Source organism: Phyllobates terribilis, unplaced genomic scaffold, assembly GCF_046119375.1.
Source record: "Phyllobates terribilis strain yellow unplaced genomic scaffold, ASM4611937v1 Scaffold_8__6_contigs__length_399053987, whole genome shotgun sequence".
NCBI classification, from domain to species: Eukaryota; Metazoa; Chordata; class Amphibia; order Anura; family Dendrobatidae; genus Phyllobates; species Phyllobates terribilis.
The window spans coordinates 105,376,201-105,400,835 of record NW_027362768.1 but is presented as its reverse complement, the minus strand read 5'-3'; the positions used below and the strand labels follow the sequence as shown (position 1 = coordinate 105,400,835).

General features: G+C 45.4%; 1 long non-coding RNA gene across 1 annotated transcript in view; it reads right to left on the bottom strand.

The window, feature by feature from the left end:
• Positions 1–24,635, bottom strand: part of LOC141156792 (uncharacterized) — a 155,524-nt gene that overhangs the window by 39,606 nt on the left and 91,283 nt on the right. The window contains exons 3-5 of the long non-coding RNA XR_012247712.1: positions 16,972–17,069; positions 15,845–15,912; positions 14,216–14,407 (exon numbers count right to left, since the gene is read on the bottom strand). This is a non-coding gene — a long non-coding RNA (uncharacterized lncRNA). The remainder of the gene's footprint in view (positions 1–14,215; positions 14,408–15,844; positions 15,913–16,971; positions 17,070–24,635) is intronic.

Genomic DNA, 24,635 nt, shown 5'->3' with positions numbered 1-24,635 from the left:
GGACCAGGGACCTGCCTTTGAAGCGGAAGTCTTCCAGGAGTTCTGCACTCTGTATGGCTGCCGGAAGATAAGAACAACACCCTATCATCCGCAAACCAATGGACTCTGCGAGAAGATGAACCAGGTGGTGATAGACCTTCTGAAAACGTTGCCCCTGGAAGAACGCAGTCTGTGGCCTGAGAAACTGCCTGATCTGGTGGACCTATACAACCACATCCCTGTAGGTTCTACCAACTGTACCCCGGCTTACCTAATGAGAGCAAGACCTGGTAAGCTGCCTGTTGATCTGGATATGGGAGTCCTGACACCCGAGGACACTTCACCAGAAGCAGACTGGGACACAGAGAGGCAGCAGCAGTACCGGAAAGTACAGGAGAGCGTTGAGCGAAGTCTCTGTCAAGCAAGAGAAAGACAGGAGAAGACTTACAACCAGTATGCTCCCGCTGTTTCCCTGGTACCTGGAGTGCAGGTCTTGAAAAGGAAGAGACGGCTCCACAAGTTGGACGACCAGTGGGAGAAGGACCCGTACACCGTACTGCCATCAAGCCATGAAAACCCAAAAATCTGCACAATCAGTAAGGATGGAGGAGAAACCACAGCCATTGTCTCCCGAGATCACCTGAAGAAGTGTCCCGAGCAGCTACGAAACCCTGAAGAAGATCAAGAAAACCCTCGACCCGCAGAGGAAAGGGAAGAAATGGTCAGTACTGTACTCGGAGACTTCCCTCGGTCTTGGACACAAGTAAATGGCGCTGTTGTGGTACCCGTCCTAACCTTCCTCCAGCCAGCATCCCAAGTGCCTACGGAAAAACAGGTAGAGCTGGAAGAGCAGCCGGTCCAGGAGGCAGAAGACCCCACACAAGCAGACCAGGAGAATCGACCCTCTGCTTATAGTGAGCCTGCCGTGCCCCTAGTGAGCCAAAGAACCCGTAGACAGCTGCCCAGCTTACCTTTGACAGCTCCTACACCCTGTAGCTTAGGACCGGTCAGTAAGCTCCGTAGGTCTACTAGGGCCACTAGAGGCCAGTTGCCAGTACGTTGGAGGATCTAAAGTGTTCAGACTGTTTTATTGGTATTTACCTGTTTACTGTTGCTTGTAAATAATTATGTTTTTCCAGTTATTTTATAGGTGTCTTTTGTGGATTAACCGGAATTCTTTGTATATATGTTTGGAGCGTAACCCAGGAATGGACTAAGACTGCTAAAGACTCGGGGTAGGACAGACCCCCACCTGGTTACGGCTCCCTGTTCTTTGGTGAAATGGACACCCTTATTGCTTGAAAAACTGCACCCGGTTGCGGACACGCTGTGACCGCCCTAACGTGTTTTCCCTTATTGTATTGTTCCTGTTTATACCCTGTTATGTTTTCAAAAATATGTTTAGTCCCGGAGTACTAAATTTTACTAGGGGGGAATGTGGCACCCCAGGGGTCTGGTTACCACAGTAATAGCAATATTACGTCTGAGAGCAGGTGGGAGGTCTCCTGGTCAGGAACCCTAAGCATGCAACACTTCCTGCCCAGTCCTGGGAGGGGAAGAACTTCCCCTATATAAACTGGGGCTGAGGCGGGGTTAGGAGAGAAGAAGAGGAGTCCCAGACAGAGACACAGTCTGGTCTGGAGTGGAGCAGATACAGGGAGAGCAAGATCAGGAGCTATGTGGGAGCAGTGATAAAAGGGGTCAGAGACTGGAAGCTATAGAGCTCGTCCTGACTGAAGAGATCTCACCGGACACGGAGTCCGAGGCAGTGGGGACTGATCCATACCCAGCAGCAGAAACCGACCGGCAGGGGATTTCAGGTCCTCTGGCCAAGAAACCCGAAGGCACGGTCACACGCAAGGGACCAGCACCGCCGTTGTGGAGCGGAGGCTACCAGAAGGCCCCGAGTCACCGGCCATACGAGTGAGCACCACACGGTACACTCAGGGACGTGGGCTACTTTTACCCGCTTCTAGCAAGGTAGCCAGGGAGAGTACAATAAGTTGGGGAGGCCTACAACTCCACCTGGCCGGGGGAGATCCTATCTGCTCACGGACTGACCAGGCCCCGATCGCTAGCCAGTACTCCCGGGAGGGTCTACCTTTGCCACCAGTAAAGACCCTGAACTACACCGCACCGTCTCTGAGTGGTTCCTGGTGCCTGCGTGCAATTCTGCTATCCCCATCATCCACGTCCGCTGCCCTGAGGCCATACCCCTCCCGTTGGGGGTTATACTATCCACGCTGCACAACTGAACACAACAAACTAAATTCTGCCACTTGGTTTGACACCCTGGGCACGGACCGGATCGTCGCCACGAGGACTACTACCCCTATCAGATCCGGCTCCGGGTAGTCCCTGCGTGCGCAACGCTACACAACAGAGGCCCAGGGGGCGCGTCAGAAGGACCGAGCAGAGGGACCAGGTGCTACTCTGGGCCAGTCCTTGTATGAGAGCAGGTGACTCCCACGGGTCAGGAGGCAGGGACTGACCGGTACAGCAGATGAGCACGGCTGGCAGGCTGACGAGTGATCCGGGTAGACGGACTGGCAGACACCACGGGTAACTGGCAGGAGCCTCCCGGTAGGCTGGCTGATAGGCATGGCAGGTAACTGGTACGTTCTCCAGGTAGTCAGGCTGGCGGACTGGACTGGTAGTCAGGCTGGCGGACTGGACTGATAGTCAGGCAGGCGGACTGGACTGATAGTCAGGCTGGCGGACTGGACTGATAGTCAGGCAGGCGGACTGGACTGATAGTCAGGCTGGCGGACTGGACTGATAGGCAGGCGGACTGGACTGATAGTCAGGCAGGCGGACTGGTAATCAGACTAGCAGCGGGACCTGAGGGCTGAAGCAGAGATAGAACACAGAGCTACAACCTTGCACGGGCACCTCTATTTTGGAGGAGGTGCCTTTTATATGAGAAGTCCTCCGGCCATTGGCCGGGGACTCCTTAAGACGGCGCGCGCGGCCCCTTTAAGAGGGAGGGAGCGCAAGTGCGCCCAAAGCACAGTGCCCGGGAAGCCGTGCACGCCGGCAGCAGTGCAGGAGAGCCGGAAGATGCCGGGCCAGGAGCGCGGTGGTAAGGGAGACGGCGTCTCTGCCTTTCAGGGGGCAGAGACGCCGATGCTACAGTACCCCCCCCCACCTTTACGCCCCCTCTTCTTTAGGCCTGAAAAAAAAATTTAAGAAGAAGCGGGGCGTGGATGTACTCCCTGGGTTCCCAAGTTCTCTCCTCTGGGCCAAACCCCTTCCAATCCACCAAAAAAAAGGTTTTTCCTCTTACCCTCTTGGTGGCCAGAATGTTCTCTACCTCATAGACATCCTCAGCGGAGACCGGAGCTGGGGAGGTACCTGGATCGTCTAAAAAAGAATTAAGAACAACCAGTTTGAGGAGAGATACGTGGAAGGAGTTTGGAATCCGTAAGGTGGCCAGGAGTTTTAACTTGTAGGCCACTGGATTGATTTGCTTAAGGACTTCAAATGGACCGATGAACCGTGGACCCAACTTATAGGAGGATATTTTGAGACAAACATGTTTGGAGGAGAGCCAAAGCTTTTCTCCCGGACGGAATTGAGGTGGGTCCAGACGTCTCTTGTCGGCATGTCTCTTCATCCGCTCGAAGGATTGAAGAAGTGCGGATCTAGTGTCCTCCCAAATGGTGGAAAATTCGCTGACCAGAGACTCTGCGGCAGGATTGTCCACTGAAGCAGAGACAGGAAACGGAATCCGGGGATGTTGACCGTAGACCACAAAGAACGGGGACTTGGAAGAAGATTCGCTCTCATGGTTGTTATAGGAGAACTCGGCCCATGGTAGAAGCTCTACCCAATCAGTATGGTGAGCGTTGACGAAGTGACGGAGGAAGCTGGTAAGGATCTGGTTGATACGTTCCACTTGGCCATTGGTCTGAGGATGATAAGCAGAGGAGAAATCCAGGGAGACATCCTGCAGCTTACACGTAGCTCTCCAGAAGCGCAAAGTGAACTGTACCCCTCAATCAGACACAATGTGGAGGGGTAGGCCGTGGAGACGAAAGATGTGATGGATGAAGTCCTTAGCCAGCACAGATGCAGATGGGAGACCAGGCAGAGGGATAAAGTGGGCCATTTAAGAAAAGCGGTCAGCGACCACCCAAATGACAGTACAACCAGCTGAGACAGGGAGATCAGTAATAAAGTCCATAGCAATGTGTTGCCACGGGGCAGCAGGTACGGGAAAAGGCAGGAGACGGCCGGCTGGAAGATGTCTGGGAACCTTGTTGCGCGCACAGGATGAACAGGCCGTGACGAATTCTACAACATCCTTGCGCAGGGAAGACCACCAGTAATGCCGGGTAATGAGCAGGAAGGTCTTCCTCTAGCCAGCATGGCCAGCTAGTTTAGATAAATGACCCCAGTGAAGAACCTTCTTACGATCCAGAATCGCTACAAACGTCTTACCGGGTGGGAGACGAGACAGGTCCAAGGGAGCCACATTCATCACTTTGGAGGTATCGATGATATGCATAGGCTCCTCCTCTTGATCGGAAAACAGAAAGGATTGGGACAAAGCGTCGGCTTTAATGTTCTTGTCCGCAGGGCAGTAATGTAGGGTAAAGTTGAAACGGGGGAAGAACAAAGACCACCGGGCCTGACGCAGATTGAGTCTTTGGGTATCTTGTAGATATGCCAGGTTTTTGTGGTCAGTGTAGATGACCACCGGGTGCAGAGCCCCCTCTAGCAGGTAACGCCACTCCTCCAGCGCCAATTTGATGGCTAGCAGTTCTCGGTCTCCTATGGAATAGTTGCGCTCGGACGAGGAGAAAAGCTTGGAGAAGAAGCCGCAGGTTACCATTCTCCCGAACGGAGATTTCTGGGTGAGCATCGCTCCAGCTCCAGAAGAGGAAGCATCAACCTCCAGAAAGAACTGTTTGTTGCAATCCGGACGGTGCAGCACTGGGGCAGAAGAGAAGGCTTGTTTTAAGGAGAGGAAGGCCTCCTCCGCTTCAGACGTCCATTCCTTAGGATTTGCTCCCTTACGGGTGAGCGCAGAGATGGGTGCAGTCCGGGAAGAGAAATGTGGGATGAAGAGGCGGTAATAGTTAGCGAAGCCCAGGAATCGCTGAATCGCCTTCATCGCCTCCGGTTGGGGCCACTTTAAGACGGCAGAGACCTTCTCGAGGTCCATCCGTAGACCAGTCTTAGAGATAATATAGCCCAGGAACGGAAGAGAGGTCTGCTCGAAGAGGCATTTCTCAAATTTTGCGTATAGGTGATTCTGCCTGAGCCTAAGCAGAACCTGACGAACATCCCTCCGGTGTGTGGGTAGATCCGGAGAGAAGACCAAGATGTCGTCCAGGTATACCACCAGACATGAATATAAGAGGTCACGGAAGATGTCGTTAACTAGTTCTTGGAAGACGACTGGAGCATTACAGTGGCCGAAGGGCATCACACGGTATTCATAGTGGCAGTACCCGGTATTGAATGCCGTCTTCCACTCGTCTCCTTGGCGGATCCAGACCAAGTTATACGCCCCACGAAGATCGAGCTTGGTGAAGATCTTTGCGCCTTTAAGGCGGTCGAACAGCTCTGAAATGAATTTTTGATACTAATCTGGTTGAGTCCCCTATAATCGATACAGGGGTGTAGTGAACCGTCTTTCTTTTTTACAAAGAAGACTCCAGCTCCAGCCGGGGAGGTAGATTTCTGGATGAATCCCCTAGCCAGATTTTCTTCGATGTACTCCAACATGGCCCAGGTTTTGGCCAGCGACAAGGGGTAGATACGCCCACGGGGTGGAGTGGCACTGGGTACCAGGCCTATGAGGTGGCAGTGTCTCTGCTTCCTTCTTGTTGAAGACATCTGCATAGGACCAGTAAGGTGCCGGTAGACCAGGTAAATTAGCCGGAGTAGACGGAGGTCGAGCCGGGCGAACCGGAACCAGGCAGGTCTCATGGCAATCCTGCCCCCAATGGAGCACCTCACCAGATCGCCAATTTAGAATGGGTTCATGTCTCTTTAGCCAGGGAAGACCTAGCAAAAGGGAGTGAGAGAGTCCGGATAGTACATGGAAGGAGATCCTCTCCTAGTGCAGCATTCCCACCTGAAGGGTTACAGGCTCTGTGATGAGCAAGATGGTCACCGGAAGGAGTCTTCCATCCACTGAAGCGACTGCCAATGGTTCAGCCAGAGGTTTGGTAGGAATCTGATACTTCTCTACAAGGGACTGAGAAATGAGATTCCCAGCGGCTCCGGAATCCAGGTGGGCGGTTTCAAAGAAGCGGTTCTCTCCACAGGAAATAGAAACAGATAAAGTCAAGAACGGAGAGGATTTACTCTTGCCTAGGACGAACTCTCCAAGCGGTCCTAGACACTGGAGTTTCCCGGCTTCACCGGACAGGAACGGATCAGATTCTCCTTACTACCACAGTAGAAACAGCTCCCCTCGGCTTGGCGTGTTTCTTGGCGAGACTTGACCATCTTGGTCTGGTCAATCTGCATGGGTTGGGGCGAGCGTGCCCAGGGAGTTGCTGGTTGGGAGGCAGGTTTCTGGAAGACCGGAGTAAGACGAGAAAATCTTCTCTCCCGGGTAATCTCCTTAGCTCGTTCCAGGAAACGGATGTCAATCCGGGTAGCTAGTGACACAAGGTCATCCAGAGCGGTAGGAATGTTCCGGCCGACTAGCTCGTCCTTGATCCATCTGGAAACACCCTCCCAGAAGGTGGACACCAGGGCCTTGTTGTTCCAGGCAAGCTCAGAAGCAAATATGCAGCCAACGCCCCACAGGCCACACTACTAAATTTTCACATTTCACGACTGCCTGCGCTCGAAATGTTGCCTTTTAGGCTCATGGAGATGGAAGCATTCCGCAGCCTGATGGCGGCGGCCGTCCCTCGGTACTTGGTCCCCAACCGCCACTATTTCTCCCGGTGTGCCATCCCCGCATTACACAAGCAGGTGTCCCAAAACATTAGCCGTGCTCTCAGCAACGCAGTTACCGGTAAAGTCCACCTAACCACGGACATGTGGACAAGTGCTTGTGGGCAGGGACGGTACATCTCGCTGACGGCACACTGGGTTAATATAGTGGAAGCCGGGACCCAGTCGGACCTTGGGAAGGAACACGTCCTCCCGACGCCAAGGATTACATGCCCTAGGTCAATCAGGGTTGCCCCCACGGTCTACAGCTCCTGCACCTCATCCTCCTCAGCCTCCTCCTCCTCTTCAGCCTCCATCTCCGAAATGACCACATCAGTCACAAGCTGGAAGCACTGCAGCACTGCCTCGGACAAGCGGCAACAGGTTATGCTGAAGCTAATATGCTTAGGTGAAAAACCCCACAATGCTGAAGAGTTGTGGACAGCTCTGAAAGAGCAGGCACATCTGTGGCTCACACCGCTGAACCTACAGCCAGGCATGGTCGTGTGTGACCATGGCCGGAACCTGGTGGCGGCTCTGAGGCGAGGCGAGCTCACACACGTACCATGCCTGGCCCATGTGCTTAACCTCGTGGTTCAGCAGTTTCTCAAATCCTACTCGGAGCTGCCAGATCTGCTTGTTAAAGTACGCCGCCTGTGTGCCCATTTTAGAAAGTCAGCTACAGCTTCCGCCGCCCTTCAAGTGTTTCAGCAGCGTTTGCAGCTTCCGGCTCACAGACTGGTGTGTGATGTCCTCATGCATTGGAGCTCTACACTGCAGATGTTGGGAAGGATTTGTGAGCAGAAGAGGGCAGTTGTTGAGTACCAGCATCAACAAGGCCGTCGGTATTCAGTTCAGACTCCACACATAAGACCTCAGGAGTGGACATGGATGTCAGACATATCTACCATCCTCCAAAACTTTGAGAACTCCACCAAGATGGTGAGCGGCGATGACACCATAATTAGCGTCACCATCCCACTTCTCTGTCTTCTGAAACGCTCTCTGCTCACAATCAAAGAGGATGCATTGCAGGCGGAGCACGATGAGATGGAGCAAGGAACCATACAGGGTGATTACACACAGCCAAGCCTCATCTCATCCCAATGTGAATTGGGTGACAATGAGGAAGAGGAGGAGGAGGAAGGACAGGAGCTAGTTTCATGCACTATAGACAGTACTACCTGCACAGCTGTCATACCGTCCGTTCAGCGTGGATGGCCAGAGGACAGAGAGGAGAGCATGGTAAGTCATCCTCTTGGTGAGGACACGGAAGTCTTGCCTGTTAGTAGTCTGTCACGCATGGCCGAGTTTATGTTACGCTGCCTTTCCCATGACCCTCGCGTTCTCAAAATTTTGGGTGACAGTCATTACTGGTTGGTGACACTTCTAGACCCACGCTACAAGGAGAACTTTATCTCTTATTCCTGAGGCGGACAGGTCTACAAAAATGGGGCTGTACAAAGGGGCCCGTGTAGCGGAACTATTAAAAAAATTCCCATCTGAAAACGCCGGCGGCAGAGGGCACACTTCGTTGGACAACCAAGGAGTACAGGCGAGAGAGACACACCTTCAATCCAGCAGAGGCAGGGGAACACTGTCAAAGTTCTGGGAGAGTTTTCTCAGACCCTCCCATCGGACAGGCCCTGAGGCGCGGGGTACTCTCACAAGGCGTGCAAAGTTTGGGAAGATGCTGAGGGAGTACCTTGCCGACCGTACCAACGTCCTCCGTCATTCCGCTGTGCCTTATAATTATTGGGTATCCAAGCTGGATACGTGGAATGAACTGGCTCTCTATGCCTTGGAGGTCCTGGCCTGCCCTGCCGCCAGCGTTTTATTAGAGCGAGTTTTTAGTGCCGCTGGTGGAATTATAACTGATAAGCGCATCCGCCTGTCAACTGAAAATGCTGACAGGCTGACTCTTATAAAAATGAATAACGGCTGGATTGGGCCAGACTTCTCAACACCACCAAATGATAGCAGCGTAACATAAACTCCGATCCAGTGTCTTTTCTTGGGAGGTGTATTCCCATGCACCTTTTCACGCCCACACATGGGTATGCGCTTCCTGATTTTTGCTATTTGCTTTTGTCCTCCTCCTTCTCCTCATCCTCCACCACCATATCACCAGGGTGACTGTGGTCCGTGATGCAACACCCACCTAATTTTTTTAAAGGTTGTTTATGATGCCCGTAAAAAAAAAAATGTATACAGTATGTTCATGTATACCCCCCAGGGGTAAATTTTTGTCAGCCCGTACACTTAGTGCATGGGCATTACAAGTATAGGAGGCCCGCTCCTTTCTAATGGGAACATTTTTTTTATAGGCCCTCCTCCATGTCTCTTGCAATGGGCATTAAAGTGCCTCCAAATTTTTGGCGGCCCTTGAATTCACTGCATAGGCCAACACTATGGGAGACTCTTCTTTCTAATGGGAACTTTTTTTTATAGGCCCTCCTCCATGTCTCTTCCAATAGGCATTAAAGTGCCTCCAAATTTTTGGCGGCCCTTGCATTCACTGCATAGGCCAACACTATGGGAGACTCTCTTCTTTCTAATGGGAATTTGACGTTACTGTGGCCCTGCTCTGTGTGTCTTTAAATTCTTAGTGGGTTTTTTCCTAAAATTGGTCAGCCGTTGAACTCACTGCATACCCTATAACTGTATAGCAGAGTCTCTCCTTTCTAATGGGAACATGTCGTACCTTGTTACTGTGGCCCTGCCCTGTGTGTCTTTAAATTTTTAGAGGGTTTTTTCCTAAAATTGTCAGCCGTTGGACTCACTGCATACCCTATAACAGTATAGCTGACTCTCTCCTTTCCAATGGGAACATGTCGTACCTTGTTACTGTGGCCCTGCTCTGTGTGTCTTTAAATTCTTAGTGGGGTTTTTCCTAAAATTGTCAGCCGTTGGACTCTCTTCATACCCTATAACTGTATAGTAGACTCTCTCCTTTCTAATGGGAACATGTCGTACTTGTTACTGTGGCCCTTCTCCATGTGTCTTTAAATTCTTAGTGGGGTCTTTCCTAAAATTGTCAGCCATTGGACTCACTGCATACCCTATAACTGTATAGCAGACCCTCTCCTTTGTAATGGGAACATGTCGTACCTTGTTACTGTGGCCCTGCTCCATGTGTCTTTAAATTCTTAGTGGTGCTTTTACTAAAATTGGTCAGCCGTTGGACTCACTGCATACCCTATAACTGTATAGCAGACCCTCTCCTTTCTAATGGGAACATGTCGTACCTTTTTACTGTGGTCCTGCTCTGTGTGTCTTTAAATTCTTAGTGGGTTTTTTTCTAAAATTGTCAGCCATTGGACTCACTGCATACCTTATAACTGTATAGCAGACCCTCTCCTTTCTAATGGGAACATGTCGTACCTTGTTACTGTGGCCCTGCTCTGTGTGTCTTTAAATTCTTAGTGGGGTTTTTCCTAAAATTGTCAGCCGTTGGACTCACTGCATACCCTATAACTGTATAGCAGACCCTCTCCTTTCTAATGGGAACATATCGTACCTTGTTACTGTGGCCCTGCTCTATGTGTCTTTAAATTCTTAGTGGGGTTTTTCCCAAATTTTGGCAGCCCTTGCAGTCACAGCATGGGAATTACCACTATAGGAGACCCGTTCCTTTATAATTGGAACATTTTTTTTTACTGAGACCCTCCTCTATGTCTCTTCAAAGGGGTATTGGGTTGCATTCAAATTTTTGGCAGCCCTTGCAGTCACTGGATGCGCAATAACAGTATAGGAGACCCACTTGTTAATAATGGGAACAACAAAGCATAGCCGGCTGATGGCTCTCTAATAATAGTTAGGGCCGACTGCTGGCCTTTTAAGAATAGTAAGGGCCGTCTGATGTCCCTATAAAAATAGGCTTTATGACTTTAAGAGTCCCTCCATCATAAATAAAACAGGATGTCACACACCACCTTGCCAGATAAGGTTGTAAAATGTTAAAATGACATTTCCCGGCGAATGCATTTGTCTTAAAAAAACGTAAAAAAACAAAACAATAGGATCTTTCTTTAGTATAAAAACAGCGTCACCAATTTAACAACAATGTAATCACATTGTTCAGCTCATGCACCTCCTCCTCCATCTCCGAAATGACCACATCAGTCACAAGCTGACAGCACTGCAGCACTGCCTTGTCCAAGCGGCAACAGGCTGTGCTGAAGATTACATGCTTAATGCTTAATTGACAAACCGCCCAGCGCTGCAGAGTTGTTGAAAGCTGTAACACAGCAGCCTGATCTGTGGCTCTCACCGCTGAACATACAGCCAGGCATGGTCGTGTGTGACAATGGGCGGAACCTGGTGACGGAGAAATGACAGCCAGGGTAGATACGGTTTCCCTCTCTGCCAGTCCTTTCACCGAGCTAAAGAATATAGCTGTGGTGAAATACAACTCCCACTGAGAAGCTGTTTCAGATTTAAAAACATTGTGCCCACCAGAGGATTTGATTCTGAGGGCTAACCTTTGTCCCCTGCTCAAGAGCCCCATAGCAGCTGCAAAGTTAGCGCTATCATGAACTCTCCTGAGGTAGAAGCCAAGGCCCACCAGAGGATTCTCTGGTGGGACCATCCAACCCTGTCAAGAAGCAGTCCTGGCTAATTTAAAGTGTGTGGGAAGGTTCCCGGACACTCTATGGCTGCTTTTTTACTGAGGAGGAAACACACGCAAATACGGGGAGAACATACAAAGTCCTTGCAGATGTTGTCCTTGCTGGGATTTGAACCCAGGATCCCAGCGCTGCAAGTCTTCAGTGCTAACCACTGATCCAATGAGCTGCCATTCACCCTCTAATTTCTAACAGGCTGGAGAAACTTGCACCTACTGCCACTCTATCTTCAGCTCCTTTGTGAGAAAAAGTATTTGGGCAGCCACTCAGTCTACCAAATAAAATTCCTGAGAAGGAAATTGGGGATGGCTTCGCTACTGGTACTGGGGGCAGTGCTAATACCATGGCGTCGTACCATAGCTTGCTGGAAATATTCCATTCTGGTAGGAGGCAAGCAAATTCCCACAGAAAAGTACTAGCAGTAATGTTCAGGGACCAGCGCTTGTAGAAGACTGAGACAACACCGGGAGAAATAGTGACGGCTGGGGACCGAGTATGGACACGAGGCATGAGGCATGTGGTTGTGAAAAGCTTCCGCCTCCACGAGCCTAAAAGGCCACATTTCAAGTGAAAGCAGCTTTACAGGACTTCCTGTGAGAAATGACACGCAGGGTAGATAGGGTTTCCCTCTATGCCAGTCCTTTCATAGAGCTAAATACAACTCTCAGCAAAAAAAGTTGTGGACAGGCTCTGTACTGTCCCTGGCCACATTCACCTGTCCACATGTTTGTGGTTAGGCGGTCCTTCCCATTAAGTGCACTGGGGAGGGCACGGGTAATGTTGTGGGACCCGTGCTTGTGGAAGGCGGAGGCGATGCCGGGATATATAACTTTGGCTGGGGACCGAGTATGGACACCCGGCTGCCACCAGCATGAGGTTGTGAAAAGCTTCCACCTCCACGAGCTTAAAAGGCCATATTTCAAGTGCAAAAAGCTACCCAGAAATCTGGCAGTTTAGTGTTGCGGCCTGTGGGTGGGTGGGTGGCTGGCTGCATACTTGCACTTGCATTCCAAGTAACAGAAAACTAAGCAGATGGTGGCCTCTATCATCATCATGGCCTCACCTTGGCACTATGAACTCTCCTGAAGGAGAAGCCAGGGCCCGCCGGAGGAGTCTCCGGTTCTCTGGTGGGCCCATCCAACCCTGCCGAAAAGCAGCCCTGGCTAAGAAAAGTGTGGGGGAAGGTTCCCGGACATTCTATGGCTGCTTTTTTAATGTGGAACGGCTATGCTTATGCATGTTATTTCTCAAACCGCATTACAGATCAGGCCATTGTCCAACCCTGTATTCAAGAAATTAAATGCGCAAAGAAAAATGTGTGTGTGTCAACGCACCACCGACAAGGGCGAGTTGATGTTGGATGGGCTGCCATTGCTTCTGCAACAAGCTGCATTACAGGACTTCCTGTAAAAATGACATGCAGGGTAGATAGGGTTTCCCTCTATGCTAGTCCTTTCACCGAGATAAATACAACTGTCAGCAAAAAAAGTTGTGGACTGGCTCCGTACCGTCCCTGGCCACATTAAACCTGTCCACGTGTTTGTGGTTAGGTGGTCCTTCCCAGTAAGTGCACTGTGGAGGACATGGGTAATGTTGTGGGACTCGTGCTTGTGGAAGGCGGAGGCGATACCGGGAAATATAGTGGCGGCTGGGGACCGAGTATGGACACCCAGCCGCCGCCGGCATGAGGTTGTGAAAAGCTTCCGCCTACACGAGCTTAAAAGGCCATATTTCAAGTGCAAAAAGCTGCCCAGAGATCTGGCAGTTTAGTGTTGCAGCCTGTGGGTGGGTGGGTGGCTGGTTGCCTGCATACTTGCGCTTGCATTCCAAGGAATGGGGTAGGGACAACTGAACGCTGCAGTGGGACAAGGACGTGGACGGTGATTGTTGCAAATCTGCAACAACAGGTTCATGGCAGGAGGTATCTTCGCATGCGCCAAGGATCACTTATGATGGGCACACTTTTAGGTAGTGACCTGGGAATCAGAGATGCTTCCAGAGGTCATCCCCATGCTTTTCCCATGACTTTTCAGCACTCTATGCATCTGTCTGATGATGTGTCACACACCACATGGCCAGATAAGGTTGTAAAATGTCAAAATGAAATTTCCTGGTGAATGCATTTGTCTTGGTTGAAAGCAATGCAAAAGTGCAAAAACGCATCAAAAACACTCCGTGTGAACATTGCCCAAGGTGTGGAGGAGTATTTTTGTTTTTGGTTATTTATTTTTCTTTATATACATTGTACATGTCATGGAAAGGATATTCCTTAACATATTTCCCAGGAAAATCCATTTTGGTTTCGTTTTGGTATGTTTTATTGGGAGTCCGTAAAAGTGGCGTAATACCTCTGACAACGTTGCTGACAGAAGTGACCTGGGAGTCAGAAATACTTCCAGGGGTCTTCCCCATGCTGTCCCCATGTCATTTGAGCACTGTTCCCATCGATTTGGGCAATTTTTAGGCCCTCTGCAGCCTGCCAGGGGGAGCCGCCTGAAAAATGCTCGAGTTTCCCGTAGACTTACATTGGGCTCGTTGCTTGGGTCGAGCACCCGAGTATTCCAATTTGCTCGACCCGAGCAACGAGTACCCGAGCATTTTAGTGCTCGCTCATCACTACTAACTACCCTTTCCCGCTTTCTGACCACAACCTTTTTTCATTCTCTGTCAAGAACTGTCACCCCGCACAGGATACCCCCACTTACCACACTTATTGGAATATATGCGCCAGTAATACCCAGAAACTTATGAAGAATTTTCAAGTCATCATTGGCCCCAATCTCCTCTCTTTCATGTCCTGACTCTGCTCTGAAACATTATAATGAAACACTCCAAAGTGCCCGGGATGAAGCTGCACGTCCTTCACATAGAACAATTCAGCACAGACGGAGACAACCCTGTGGAGAAAATCCATTCTGGCTGAAGATTTTATTCATTATAGGTTTATGCTTAAAACATACAACCCAGCCCTTCACTTCTCCAAACAAGCTTACTGCAACACCCTTATCACCTCACTATCCAATAATGCTAAATGACTCTTTGACACTTTTCATTCCCTCCTCAGTCCAAGAATACAGGCCCTGACCACCGACCTCAGCGCTGACGATCCATTATCCATAATGATTATTTAAAAGAAAAAATTAACTAACTATATCTGACAGGAAATTTTCTCCCTAATATCCTGCATTCTCTTCCCTCCTGCACTTCATCTAGCTCACGTTCTGTCTTTGAACCGGTCACGGAAGACGAGGTTACCTGGCTCCTTGCATCTTCTCTCCCTACTACCTGCATTGGAGGCCCTATTCCCTCATATCTCCATCAGTCCCTTTATCCAGCTGTCACCACTCACCTAACTAAAATATTTAATCTCTCTTTCTCATCTGGTATCTTTTACTCCTCTTTTAAACATGCCAGCATACAACCATTACTTAACAAAAACATCCCTCGACCAGAACTGTGCTGCTAATTACAGACCTGTTTCTAATCTCCCCTTCATTTCTAAACTGCTGGAACGCTAGGTCCACTCCCGTCTAATCCGCTATCTCTCAGACAATGCTCTTCTTGACATTTTACAATCTGGTTTCCGCTCTTTACACTCTACTGAAACTGCTGTTACTAAAGTCTCTAGAATTTGCCCTGTGGATCACCAGCTCTTCTTCACTATGCTCCGCTCATTCGGCCTCAAGAATACTGCTCTCTCTTGGTTCTCCTCCTACCACTCTGACCGCTCCTTCACTATATCTTTTGCTGGCTCCTCTTCCTCTCCTCTTATCCTTACTGTCGAGGTTCCTCAGGGTTCACTTCTAGGTCCCTTTCTCTTCTCCCTATAGACTGCTCCTATTGGATAAACCAACAGTATATTCGGTTTTCAGTACCATCTATATGCTGATGACACCCAATTATACATATCGTCTCCTGACATCACCACTGCATTACTACAATATACCAGTGATTGTCTTTCAGCTGTCTTTAACACCATGTCCTTACTCTATCTAAATTGAATATGTCAAAAACTGAACTCCTTGTGTTTGTTCCCTCCACTAACCTACCTATACCCAATATTGCCCACAGTTTTAAGGGTGCCATAAAAACACACTTCTTTAGACTGACCTATTGCCTCATCTCATTTATGTAACTATTCCAATTCTGCCCTTCCAAAATTTTCTTCCATATCTGGTCCCTCATAGCTTCTGTTTACACACCCTCCATGCATGTAATAGCACTTTGTATCTGAACTTATTCAGATACTGTCTGGTTCATGCAGCATTATTTGAATATCCTATTTATTATATTGATGGCTGGACCATACAATACAAGTACATTTTACCATTTACCTTTTGTGTTTCCCCTATTTCCTCATAGATTGTAAGCTTGCGAGCACGGCCCTCACTCCCCATGGTATCTGTTGAATAGAGATAAAAAATATTATTATTATTATTATCATCATCAGATTAGTGTTTTATGGTAAATATTTACATTTTGCTTTGATTATTATTTAGACAATTCATATATCTTTGATAATTTAATATTTTTAAATTAGCTTTATAAGTGTTATTCATAAAAGCAATAACACAGGGCATTGTCTCATATATATAGTGTAGGTGTCATTGTGTTAAGTTTTCTTTGTTACAGAAGGCATAGGAAAGCTAGATACAGCCAATTTCAAGGACGTCCTTGTTATTCCCAATTAAAATACTTTTTTTCCCCAATTAAAATATCTTCACCCTTAGGTAATGTAAATCCATACCCCTTTTCATATCTCTGTGGTTGTAATAAAGACTTTTGACTGGACATCTGAGAGCAGACAAGCCTGTACACTAACAGACACTGGTTGTGTGCCTTTGTCTCTCATCGATTGACTTTCTGATTGGATCAAAACTGGCAAACGTGTGAAACCTTTTGAGTTTCTCCTAAAGCTTTACATACAGGTTTCCACATCAGTGGGGGTACAACTCCTGGCACCCACACTGATGAACTTGTAAGCTGTGTGGCCCCTTTGGTAAACCTTTGTTTCTGGCACAGCTCCATACATTTTGTAGTGGCTATGCATTGTATTGCAGTTCAGTTTTACTCACTTGAATGAGACGGAGCAGCAGAGAGCTGCTATATTAGGCAAAGCTCCAACAAAATGTACAGCTTCGTGACTGATCAATAACGGAGAGGCTAAAGTGCTCACTAGAGCATTGTAACACCTTTGATCACTTGATTAGTGGGGTTGCCATGAGTCATATCGCCACCAACTTAATGTTGATGATGACCCATTCTTTGGATGGCTCATCAATATCAAAGTCCTGGAAAAAAAAAAACCTTTAATATATAATTTTACCGAAATCTAAAGCTGTGTTTAATTTACAATTGTTCTTTTTTATCTTACAAATGAGCTTGTAACATTCTGGATGAAAAGTCCAAAGAGTCAATGACCAGATCGTGACCAATTTGGAAAACTGAATAGAACATTTACCTTGTTGCTCTCCATCACTTTCCGTGACAGGGTCTAGCTGTGTAAGGCCGGTATTGCAGTCATTGCTGTCAAGGCTCTTTGTGAAGTCCATTGGATAACTGTAACATAACGATCTCAACTTATAACACTATATCATGACTTACAAGACAAGAACTACTATAATTGAATCACTGACATAAAAAATGTATGAGTTCCTCCTAGTTGAATTTTTCTTTTTACTTTTGTCTCTTCAAACCTTCTGCCATATTCTTCATGAGATTATAAACAAACACATGTAAGTGAAGGCCTCTCACTCATCACTAATACCGGCAGTCAGAAAACTACTTCATGTGGTGAAACTGTAAATGATTTGACTGTTCTGGGACAGAAATGATGTATATACTTTACACGACAACCCCTGACAGCTCTACTCCCAAATTCTGAATGGACATTTTGTTGTAGAGAAAGAATAAAAAAACAGTGTAAGACTGAAGAAAACAATGTAGAAATGAGCAAATCTTTTGAAATTCGAATTTGCCAGCTTAGCTGAATTTTTGAAAAAATATTTGGTTTGAAGTGAATCGCAAGAACTGAAAAGAGGGCTCCTGGGACTTAATTCAACCCTTTTCAAACTCTTTAACTCAAACACAGCCTTAGTAATGTCAAAGTGACCTCACCATGTATAGCTATGGTAAACTGGTGGTAACTGGAGGTAACCAATAGTTTGATTAATAACACACTCTACTGACAGAGTTTTTATGCTATTTAAAATATAAAAAAAATTCAAAAAATTAACCCTTCTTGGAGATGGGTGCCTACAGAGCTAGTGTTTTTACACAGGCGTTGTACACGGAAGAAGCCATTGCTTCTGAACAAGTGATGGTCCTCAAATTGTTCCCTTTTGTGGAAGACCAATAGGTTCATTGTTCAAAAACTAAAGAAGCAATAGCTTTTTATGAATGTTTCCAAAAATTATCCTTTTTTTGGGATCAGCAACTGGTTTTCTCTTTAGGAAATTAAGAACTAATGGCGTTTTTAATAAGTCATCAAAAAAATATAAATAATAGAAAAAAATTCACCCCACCCCTGAGATGCTGTTCCAATCCGGCAGGAGCACGGTATCCCAGCTGCTGCACAGCGCTGAAGGTAATTGAGGAAATTAGAGTTGGAACCAGCTCAACACACCAGAGTAATTAAAAATTCACAAAATCTTTATTGGAAATCCTTTACAAATAAAATTGCTGAAAAATTGGGCATCTCAGACAACAAAGCAATAAAGAGGGGCGCTGTAGAGCCATGTAGCTCGAAACGCGTATGGACAGATTTCTATTATACACACCGCCCCTCTTTATTGCTTTGTTGTCTGAGATGCCCAATTTTTCAGCAATTTTATTTTTAAAGGATTTCCAACTCTAATTTCCTCAATCAAAAAAATATCAATTTTTTTGGGAGCAGCAACAGATTTGCTATTTGGAAAATGCATGTTGAGCTGGTTCCAACTCTAATTTCCTCAGCCAAAAAATTATCCCCGTTTTTGGGAATAGCAACAGGTTTACTTACCATGTCCAGGGCAGGGCTCCCAGTACAATGTAGTCAAAGAACATAATTGACAGACAAGAGATTATTGTGTGGGTGTCTATTAACAGTGGCAAAAGCAGTAGCTGCATAGTATAGAATATGATTGAGCACTCAACGAGATGTCCAGAAGTGTAGGGCCAGCACTGTACAGTTTAGATATATTCAGAAACTACTAAACAATGGCTCAGGTGTGCTCTTTAGCTAAATAGAATGTAGCTCAGCCTTATCTTTATTGAAGAGAAGAGGAAGATAATTTTAGCTGGTATTGTCTGCCTGTTAGCCAGTGCAAACCTTTATTATTTCCAATAAACCAAGGGTTCACAACCTGCAGCCCCGTGGCCACTTATGCTCCGCTATGCCATTCTATTCAGCCCCCAACCATCTGGTCACAGAAATGCTTTCCTATATTTGCACGTAGTTTCTATATTAAAGAAAAAAGGGGTAGCACATAGTCATCCCTGTATCCTCTTACAAAACTTAGGAAATCGGGGTTCCGTGACTCCTCTTTGTTACTCCAGGAGGATCTATATAAGTTACATAAGAGGCTTTCCTGGTGAACATGCTAGCAATTTTGTAAATTGAAAAAATACCCCCTAGCATTAAAAATATATACATTTATAAGAAAATGAAAATAGAGTTTCACAACACACAATGCGTTTTGTGATGTTTTTACTTTCTTTTGGTCCATTTTTGGCTCAGTAGCATGGGTTTAAAAAAATGTTTAGAATGGGATTAAAAACATGTTTAGATAAACATCACCCAAAGAAGCTTGGAAAAAAATATGAAAATCAGTTTGAAAAAAACACATAAGAAACTGTGTGTGAATGATGCCTTAAATGCCTTAAGATGTTGAAAGGTTAAAGCTGAACTTGACCCTAAAATAAAAATATGGGCATTGGAAAAGTGGGTCTTTCAAAAATGTTTCCATAATCTTAGTTACTTTACCAAACTTAAGAAAGGTAATTTGGGAACTTAAAGGCTTCTAACTTATTTTTTAATTTTTTTTACTATAATCATACTTTTAGTGATATCCTGATATTTTCCACATGCCATAATTATTAAATAATTATTCATAACAAAATTGAATTTAGAGATTTTACCATACCGCAAAAGCATTTAATTGTAGAACATTTCCTAATAAATTTGTCTATATTAAGAATTCTTATTGCTAGCTTAACCTTCACTAATTTATTTTCCATTTATGAAGCCATATTTTTATATATTGATCCATAGTGTATAATTCATTATATACAGTAATATTGTTAAACTAATGATTTCTACTGACAGTCTGAATTATATGTATGTGCTTCAATATTGTATTCAGTCTAAAAACATATTTATTATTTAAAATATTAAGTTAAAATTGACACATTAGTAATTGTTATTAATTGCTTAAGTTGTTATGTTACAGGTTTGAGCTTGATATGTAAAAAAAATAGTAAATAGGTAAAAATATGATGGAAAGATTGTAGAGCCTTATTTATCCATGCATTACTACTTCTTATTTCTCACATACCTGCAGACTGCTGTTTGAGTAAGCAAAAATTATTCTGGGAAAGTTTCTTGTGGACAGATGAGACCAAGATAGAGCTTTTTGGTAAAGCACATCATTCTACTGTTTACCGAAAACAGAATGAGGCCTACAAAGAAAAGAACACAGTACGTACAGTCAAATATGATGGAGGTTCAAAGATGTTTTGGGGTTGTTTTGCTGCCTTTCGCATTGTGTGCCTTGACTGTGTGCAAGCCATGAAAGATAAGCCGCAGCAAAAGGGAGCGCTAAGGTAAGCCGCAGCAAGGGAGCACTGTCTGGGGGCAGCGCTGTGCCGGAGCCGGGTCCAAGCTCTGGTGGACAGAAGGGAGCGCAAGTCACCACTCTCCCTGGGAGTTCACCGCTTCTGACATCGCCTTGAAAGTGAACTCCCTGGGAGAGCGGTGACTTGAACTCCCTTCTGTCCCCCAGACCTCGGACCCAAACTGTGGTGTTAGGACCTTTGACGTGTCATCTCTGGTGACGCCTCTTAGCGGTCACATGACCTGGACCAGGAAGAGCAGCCCGACACCGCGCTGGTTCCCGGACATCCACGCTTCATACCGGGGTGGTGCAGGATTGCCCCACCTCCTCAGGTTAGCAATCACTCGGCTCCCATTCCTACACCCACTGGCATATCAGGTTACTCAATCCGCACTCCCTGTTATTTTCTTTTACATTGACTGTGTGCAAGGCATCATGAAATCTGAAGAATACCAAAGGATTTTGGGTTGCAATATAGCGCCCTGTGTCAGAAAGCTGGGTTTGCATCCTACTATAGGTCATGGGTCTTCCAGCAGGACAAGGACCTGAAACACCCAAGAGCACCCAGAAATGAAGCACCAAGAAGCACCCAGAAAAGGATGGAAACAAAGTGCTGGAGAGTTCTGAAGTGGCCAGCAATGAGTCCAAATCTAAATCCCATTGAACACTCATGGAGAGATCATAAAATTGCTGTTGGGAGAAGGCACCTTCAAATATGAGAGGCCTGGAGCAGTTTGCAAACAAGAGTGGCCCAAAATTCCAGTTGAGAGGTGTAAGAAGCTTGTTGATGGTTATATGAAGCAATTGATTGCAGTTATTTATTCCTAAGGTTTTGCAACCTAATATTAAGCTGAGGGTGTCAACAATTTTGTCTGGACCATTTTTGGGGTTTTGTGTGAAATGAAGTTTCTTTCTGTTTTTTGGTGTTGTTTGAAAACCAACAAAGGAAATAAATATGTGTATAACAAAACATATGCAACTGCAATAATTTTCTAGGAGAAATATTTAATTTTCTGTGACAATTTTAGGGTGCCAAAATTTTCAGCCATCACTATAAAACATACATGAGCAAATCTGACAACATTTGACTTTGCCAAATTGTGTGGATTTTACCAGGAAATTTGATTTGCCAAGAAATTATTCTGCATGAATTGAATGTTCCCTATTATACCCTGGGGCCTCTCTACGTAGACCCCGGAGCATAATAAATGTAAGATGCAAAAAAAGTAGAACGTAGACTTATATCTCTCCGTTCACCTCTTCGGCCACTCCCGCTGATCCTTTCCCACAGTCCAGGCACTTTCGCCCCGGGGCATCTCTAGCCCAAGAACGGAAGGTTCAGCCTAGAGTGAGCATCGGGTTGGAGATGCTCCATGAGAGATGCTCGGAAAACTGGACAGCGGACAGGGAGCAGCTGGGGCAGCCAGAGAGGTGAGTAGTGAGGTGAGTATGTTTTTTTCTTTTTAACCTTTTGCGGCCCTATACCGTTCAGCAATATGGAGGCTGCGATTTTGCTGAACTCTAGCTTTGCAAATTGCAAAAAAATCTGTATTCTCCAGAATGCAAATTTTTGTAAAATTCAAGTAGAAATCAATTCAATTTAAATAAGTTAGCCCATAAAATAAAATAAAGGAAAAGCTGATGAAACTTTCCCAGATTTGCTTTATTTGGACATGGTTTTCTCTTCTAAGGGAGAGCGTGAAAATTTAATACTCAACAGGACTCGATGGACAGCACACAAAGCAAAGCCATCAGTTTATTAAGTGGTTATCAAACAAATCAACATCACAGATATAAACGTGTATAGTTTGTCATACAGGCCTTAAGCGCGTGCACCTGGTACTTCACAGCGCTGTAATATGGGATCAAATGAAACAAGACCAATTTTTCTGATGGATTCCATATGAAAATCAGGAGCATAAAAAGGTAGAAATATGGCCCTAGTGACTTCTATGTATACTATATAATGTCTCCATCATTTTGCAGAGCTGTAATATAGCCAAGTCCATGGCCTCAGTTCTAGTTCAAGTTGAAACATTTGTATGAGCTGTCTTTACTGGTCAAAACAAATATATGGGAACATCCGCAAGTGTCGCAAATTCAGCATTAAAATATCCACCGTGGATTTCAACACAAGTCAGCAAAAAAAAACAAATTTGCACAAGTGACATGTGGATTCACATGGATTACACTCTGCATTTCCAATGTTTCCACATTTCGCAGAACTTTATAGGCATCATCATCACTGTCCCCATTGGGGCTCACAATCTACATTCCCTATCAGTATGTCTTTGGAGTGTGGAAGGAAAATGGAGAACCAGGAGGAAACCCACACAAACACGGGGAGAACATACAAACTCCTTGCAGATGTTGTCCTTGGTGGGATTTGAACCCAGGATCCCAGTGCTGCAACATTCCTAATCACTGAGCCACCGTGTTGCCCACATTAAAACCTGTCATATATACAAAAACGATTTAACGGAGATTTATATATTGGTAACTTATTTTTCCTGCCATCATACAATCTACTTTTCATACTGTGGTCCTGATATTAAGAAATATGTAATTTAATCAAATTTAATTTATTTATGATAGATGAAAGGCAAAGAATGTTTGGTTTCCAGCTTTGCTGTATGAGTTATAATCAGTCTGATGCCATGGCACTGGGAATTCACATGGGTAAATTAAAAGGCTGGATATTTTTGTAAATGTTTAAATATTTCTCTGCAAATATGTAAATTTTTTATCTCAAATTATTTAGGATTGCACCAGAGTACCACATTTTTTTTCATTATTGCTAATGCCTTGTAAGCTTTGTCCTCTTAAGTCTACTCCCATTGCAGCCCAAAACACATATCAATGCTCTTCCCCTTTCATATCTTCTCATTTGTTCTTGTTAATTACTTGTGTGCCCCAAGCATTTTTAATGCTCATGTAGAGAGCTCTCGGCACCTTCTACTTACTGTCTTGGTGACTGACATTTTCCATGCTTTTGCCCACAGCATATTTTAGTTTTTTTTCTCTTTATGTCCTATTGAGTTTGTTATAACATACGCTTCTGTTAAAGCAGAATTTTCAATTTGTGTAATTTGCGAGTATCCATAATAATATTTTCAAAATATCTATTTTATTATTTCTTACTGTTACTTTTTGATTTATGATTATGAATGTGTGTCTATGGATATTCAAAGATTTATGAATGTGATTTGTCTATCTCATGCCTAATTGTATGTACTTTGGATATAAAAAGTCTACATAGCCCTGTTAAAATAATTTTGTTATGAACAAGAATCATACCAGGAGGAATCATTTACAGTAATTCTGATTATATCCTATTCCGATTATCTTATATCCTATTATATTTTCTTAGTTGCATTTTACAGAAAAAAGCCATGATCAGTAAACAGCATACAACTCAGCAAAGGGATCTCATTGTTGAAAGTTATGAGTCAGGAGAAGGGTACAGAAAAATTTCCAAAGCATTAGATATAATATAGAACACTGTGAAGACGGTCATCAAGAAGAGGCTCACATTTTGCGCAATAGCATTGCCTAGAATAGGATATCTCTCAAAATGGATGAAAAGATAAGGATAAAATTGATTCAGGAGGCTGCCAAGAGGCCCACAGGAACATTAAGGGAGCTGCAGATATTTCTCACAAGTACTGGTTGTGTACTGCTTGCAACTACAATGTCCCATATTCTTCATATGTCTGGCCTGTGGGGTTGAGTGGCAAGACAGAAATATTTTCTTGCAAAGAAAAACATCTAAACCTGACTATGTTTTTCCAAAACTTACATCAAGTCTGATAAAAGCATGTGGGAAGATGTGTTAGGGTCTGATAAGACCAAGGTTGAATTTTTTGGCCATAATTCCAAAAGGTTATATTTGACACTAAGTCAACACTGCACATCATCAAAGGAACACCATACCCACAGTGAAGCATGGTAGAGGCAGCATTAGGCTTTGGAGCTGTTGTTTGGTAGCTGGAATTGGGGTTTTAGTCAAGGTGAAGGGAATTATGAACAGTTCTAAATACCAGTCAATTTTGCATCAAAACTTTCAGGCCTCTATTGAAAAGATAAAAATAAATTTTACCTTTCAGCACCACAATGACCCTAAGAATAACTCCAAATCTACAAAAGAATGGCTTTGCCACAAGAAGATCGCAGTTTTGGAATGGCCTAGTCAGAGCGCAGACTTGAATCTAATTGAAAATCTGTGGGTGACCTGAAGATGGTGCTGTACACAGGAGATTCCCTCACAATCTGACAGCTATGGAGCTACTGCAAGGAAGAGTGGGCAAAGATT